The 6,066-nt window shown below is 44.4% G+C and overlaps 1 long non-coding RNA gene across 1 annotated transcript; it reads left to right on the forward strand.

Annotated features, from left to right (window-relative positions):
• Positions 1-1,611: 1,611 nt before the first annotated feature.
• LOC123590262 lies at positions 1,612-4,193 on the forward strand. The gene is made up of 2 exons (XR_006708692.1): positions 1,612-2,068; positions 3,907-4,193. It is a non-coding gene; the product is annotated as an uncharacterized LOC123590262 (long non-coding RNA).
• The last annotated feature ends 1,873 nt before the right edge of the window (positions 4,194-6,066 follow it).

Below are 6,066 nucleotides of genomic sequence, written 5' to 3' on the forward strand. Positions count from 1 at the left end.
TAGATTTTATTCTAGTGCGGTTGTTAGTAACGGTAACAGTAATGACCAACTTTTTTGTTTGTTTGTTTTGTTTCAGCTTCTAGACATTAATTCTTATCCTGATAAGTTTTTAAAAGGCTCGGGTCGAAGAACTTTTCGTTTCTGAGACTCAACTAGAAACAAAGCCAATAAAGGCATGCAGGCGTCGTGGTTCCCTGTTTACATTCCTTGAAACCAGGAAGTCCTTTTGACTCTCAGGAGATCATTTCCTTTTAGTTCCATTAATTTACTAGATTTTTCTCCTCTCATGTTCCATAAAGAACTCCCCAGTTTTCCCACAATGACCCCCGCCTTTTCCACCTGGGGTGTTATTTCCTCAGCTGGACGAGAAGCCCCTAGAGGGCAGGATTTAGGCCTGGGGGTTCCTGTCATAAGACAGCACTGGGCACTGTTTTTGTTCTTAGGCAGTGGGATGGTGTCAGCGACTTCTCCTTGATGTTCTGGGTGAGCAAGAGGTTGTTTGTGGACTTTGGGAGGAAGCCCGTATTCGTGGCAGAGAGAGATTAGGCACGAAGGCTCCCGGAGACGGTCCATAACAAGTGTTGGCAGCTGGCAAAGACCGTGGAGGCACATTGGCACTTGGTCAGCGGGTGTGGCCGGGTGACGTTAGAGAAGGTCGAGTTCAGACCGGGGATTGGGATGCTTGTGGGCAGGGGGAGTGGCGCTGGGACAGGGTGCTGCCTGTGGCAGGCGGGGAATCTCTGGGGAAAGTGGCTTGAAGCATAAGACAAGTGTCCAGTGCTCTTTTGAACGTGGGGGGGGGGGGGGGATCGATTGATCGAAGTTCTTCTTGGAAACATGTTAGATGGGTTTGTGTAGTAGGTTAGGAATTAAAAGACAGGAAAAGAACGGTGATATTCGGAGCAACACTCCTGCCTAATGTTCTGTTTCATTTAAAAGAACATAACCCCCATCTTAGAAAATAAACTCTTCTGGGGTGCCTGGGTGGCTCAGTGGGTTAAACGTCTGATTCGGCTCAGGTCACGACCTCGAGGTCCGTGAGTTCGAGTCCCGCATCGGACTCTGTGCCCACAGCTCAGAGCCTGGAGCCCGTTTCAGATTCTGTGTCTCCCTCTCTCTCTGCCCCTCCCCTGTTCATGCTCTGTCTCTCTCTGTTTCAAAAATAAAGAAAGAAAAAACATTATAAAAAAAGAAAATAAACTCTTCCTGGGGCACCTGGGTGGCTTAGTCGGTTGTGCTCTGGACTTCGGCTCAGGTATGATCTCACGGTTGGAGAGAGTTCGAGCCCTGCATCGGGCTCTGTGTTGTTAGCACAGATCCTGTCTTGGATCCACTGTTCCTCCCCCCCTCTCTCTCTGTCCCTCCCCTGCTCATGCTCTCTCTTAAAAAATAAACAGTAAAAAAAAGAAGAAGAAAATAAACTCTTCCCTCCCCATTGACACGACTGGGGAGAAGTTCCCATGATCCACGTGACACACAGTCCTGACGTGATGAGCACACAAAGACAAGCTATTTCCGAGCTTCTAGGGAAGGATCTGAACTCTCTCCTCAGGAAAATTTGCTCTTTCAACTTAGACATCATTCTGCTGACAAAGACTAGCTCTGGGACTGTGAAGTCTAGGAAAACAGTTCCTTCATTTCGTGAATGGATACGGTTCCGGTGCAGTGAACTGAACACTCTGAATATCTATGGAACAATCTACCTTCTTGCCGCTTTGGCCTGATAGTCTAGTATTTTTGGTTCAATAGAGCTGTGGCTTCTAAGCTCCCTGAGATTCCTTGTTTCTATACAGCATGTATAGAATGAGGCTTGGCCAATCCCCATCCAGATCTTCATCCCTCCCATTGTGCCTGAGGCTGTGACTTCATCACCTAGGAGGTGAGACAGCCTGGGGCAGAGAATTCTGTGTCTTCCCTCAGATCTCAATGGCGGAAGTTGAACCCGGGGCCAATTTACTCCCAAATGGTGTTCCTTGGCTCTACGCCCTGTTTGCTATGCTTTTTGTATTTTTTCTCTTTGTCATGTTCTCTCCCTTTTTACTTGAGATTGAACAGTATATAAAGAAATGTGAGTATATTTCCCCTCGGCCTTAGGACACAGGGGAGCTGAATGAGAGAATGTGTGTGTGTCGAGTGAGAAGGTACACATTGTAAGGCGGGGGACATGGAAACAATGTTTGCTGTTCTCCGAACTTCAAGGTCTTAATGACCCAGGGCTAAACGTCTTAGAAATCCTAATCTTACAGGTGCTAGAATTATCTGGGGGACACAGGCCAGGACTGGACTAAGAAGCCCATTTGTGGTACATGTATAAAGCATGAGGAGGTATCTAGGGCCCTGCCTGAGTTGATGTAAGGCCCAGGTATAAGTTCACAGGAAACTCTGTGTAATCTGGCGACAGATGAAGGAATTTTCAGATGATGGTCTCTGACCCACCATGCTTCGTGTTAGTCTTGCTTAGATGCAGGTATTCTCTGCATAATGCTGTGCGTAAGGATAAAGGAAATGAGATAAAGATGGACCAACTGAGAAGGCCAGGTGAGTATTCTTTGTCCTTCACTTCTCTATGGGCTCATTGTGTCCATAAGCTGTCAGCTCTAGTAACTTTCATGGTCAATGTGCCAGATGGCCGAGAACTCCACATCCAAATCTAGTCTTTGTGAGACAGCCCCCTCACACTCTGTTTAGCCTAGGAATTCTGAGTCTTCTCTCTAGGGAGAACAGTTTTCAAGCAGAAGTTTGGTTCTGAGCCCTCACTGACTTTAGAATCTAGGGTCTCCTGTAGGTGGAAAAGTTTCTCTTTACTCATCTATACTTGTGATGTTTCTCCTGATAGTTTCATTGATGAAGCTACCATTAAAAAAAAAAAAAAAATTAGGTGGGGCGCCTGGGTGGCTCAGTCGGTTGAGCGTCTGACTTCGGCTCAGGTCACGATCTCACGGTCAGTGAGTTCGAGCCCCACGTCAGACTCTGTGCTGAGAGCTTGGAGCCTGGAGCCTGCTTCCGATTCTGTGTCTCCCTTTCTCTCTGACCCTCCCTTGTTCATGCTCTGTCTCTCTCTGTCTCAAAAATAAATAAACATTAAAAAAAAATTAGGTGACTCTTGTCCAGGCACCTGTTATAAAATTGCCTTTGTGATAGGGATAAGTGCAGAAGGACCTTGTAGGGATAGATCATCGTACAAACAGCCTGAGGGGACTGGAAGTCCACTGTTCAGGGGGACATTCTGACCACCAGGTGACCATAATTCCTGAAAATTGTGTGCGTGCCTCTCTAGGTAAGGTCAGCTCTAGCTTTCTTTGTGCTTTTCTGTGACTCCCTTGTGACATCACAGGGAGATAACACACCAGATTCTTGCGTTTTTGGTCCTTGAACTTAGACATCACTGAGTTCTTCGTGTTCCTCATATCACCCCCTCAATAGGAATGTTACATGTTAAACTTCTGTTTTCTCTCTGCTATGGAAGGTGAAAGTTGTGGGCTATTTGGTGAGGATTGACTTTTACATCTCATTCGACAACTCCCATTATATAATTATTATAACAATATAACGATTCTATAACAGTAACATTATATAGCTTTATTATTATAAAGGGTGGGGTTATCTTCATAGGTAGAATCAGGACAAAGTCACAAGAAAGGGTTGGCCATTGAGGAACAAATGCTTCCGAGATTAAAACATTTCTTATACATTCATCTTGAGAAACAATAATCTCTTGTGACAACTATTTCCCAGACTATAGGTCGAGAGTCGTATAGTCCTGTCCTGACAGGATTTTGCTGAGTGTTTAATGATGTACAGAAAATTTTATGATCTGCCTCTCTTTCATTGTGTCTGCCGTCCCAAATGGGTACCACCATTCTGCTGGGTCACAGTTATAATCAAACAATTTTCTTCCTGTTTCAGGCTGCCCTCTGGAGTCTCCAAGGAGAGACGTTCTGGGAAGGAAGGAAGACAGGATGAGAAAAGATCCCTCTCTACTTGTGAGGGTATCAAGGGATTCTGAGGCTGACATCTGCACCCCTGGGCCATCAGTTTGAGAGTGGCTGAGCCTGTAAGGAATCACCTGTGGCATCGTATTCCAGACATGAGAGGGCTTCTGAGTCCTTCATTATGTATGTTTATACTGAAAAAAAAAAAAAAAAGAGAGAGAGAGAGAGAAAGATAATAAATATTTTGAGACTCTCAGAAAAGTTCTATGTTGCCAGGAATTTTTTTGTCGAATTTACCCTCAGTTGCTTATAGTCAATCCAAATCTCACATTTCCCATTTTCAGGCAAAATCCTAGGCGAATGACTTACGTTCTCTTATTCTCCTAAACAACATGTAGAGTCATTCTTTCAGGGGAAGAAAAGCAAACACTTAATCCAGGACCACAGCTGAGTCCTCCTCCTCCCCACCCAAGATGATCACACAGCTAATTCATCGGAACGTTCTAAAATGTTCTGTCCAGATTGTTGTCTTATATAAGTGCCAGGCTCCTTTCCATCTTAGCATAGAATATAGTTTCATGAAGTCAGATGCATAGGGAAGGGATTGGTATAGATTGGTATAGATTTCCTCTTTCTACCCAAAGCATCATGGCCCCCCAAATGCTGCTGCTTCATTACCAATGGAACCATTTTCACGGAAGTTCCTCCACATGATTCTCACTCATTCTTACCTACCACATATGTCTACTTACCGGCTCTTCCTCTCTGTTCCCCTCTTTTAACTAAGTGCAATATTTTTGTCATGATGGGTCATTAAAGCATCTGTGTGGAAACCTCTAGTTGGAGAGGTATATAAGGGATTGTGGAGAGAGAGAAGGAGGAAGGGGGAGAGAAGGAAAGGAAAAGGGGAGGGAGGGAAAAAGAGGGCAGTGATATCTAGCTTGGAGATTCGGAATGAATTGTGAGATGAAAGAGACTAACATAAGAGACTCTTAAAAACTGAGAACAAACTGTGGGTTGATGGGGGCTGGGAGGGAGGGGAGGGTGGGTGAGGGGCATTGAGGAGGGCACCTGTTGGGAGGAGCACTGGGTGTTGTATGGAAACCAATTTGACAATAAATTTCATACTTAAAAAAAAAGAAATTCTAAAGAAAAGTCTGGCACTACCTGTCAGAACAGTTATGTGACAGATTTCCGCATTGCATTCAATGTTAAAATTGTCTGGAAAAGTCCCTTCATTGTATAATAATTACAATAAGTTAAAAAATTTTTTTTAATGTTTGTTTATTTTTGAGACAGAGACAGAGCATGGGCAGAGGAGGGGTAGAGAGAGAGGGAGATCCAGAATCCAAATCAGGCTCCAGGCTCTGAACTGTCAGCACAGAGCCCGACGCGGGGTTCAAACTCACGAGCTGTGAGATCATGACCTGATCCGAAGTCAGATGCTCAACCGACCGAGCCACCCAGGCGCCCCTCCAATAACTTTTGAGAAAGAACTTAAATTTCAATTCACTTTGATGCTCACAAAACTGTATGGCTGCCTATTAAGATGCTATTCAAAATGGCCATGGGATATTGTTTTTGCGTGTGTGTGTCTGCATCTGTTTCTTTGCATGGAGCATTGTCTCTTGGTATGTCTGTGTATCTTTTTTTCTTCAAAAGTGCTCCTGCAGTTTCTGGGGGCACATTTCTCTTTTTCCATTTTCCATTTTCTTGTTCTCTTTTTATATGTTATTTATTAGATTTTATTGATTTTTTTTTAATATTGATTATTTTAAAAAGTTTTTTTTATGTTAATTTTATTTATTTATTTATTTTTTTTTTAATTTTTTTTTTCAACGTTTATTTATTCTGGGGACAGAGAGAGACAGAGCATGAACGGGGGAGGGGCAGAGAGAGAGGGAGACACAGAATCGGAAACAGGCTCCAGGCTCTGAGCCATCAGCCCAGAGCCTGACGCGGGGCTCGAACTCACGGACTGCGAGATCGTGACCTGGCTGAAGTCGGACGCTTAACCGACTGCGCCACCCAGGCGCCCCAGTTAATTTTATTTTTGAGAGAGAGAGAGAGTGAGAGCAGGAGAGGGGCAGAGAGAGAGAGAGACAGAGGAACCAAAGCAGGCTCTGTGCTAACA

Source organism: Leopardus geoffroyi, chromosome B4 (assembly GCF_018350155.1).
Source record: "Leopardus geoffroyi isolate Oge1 chromosome B4, O.geoffroyi_Oge1_pat1.0, whole genome shotgun sequence".
Lineage (NCBI taxonomy): Eukaryota > Metazoa > Chordata > Mammalia > Carnivora > Felidae > Leopardus > Leopardus geoffroyi.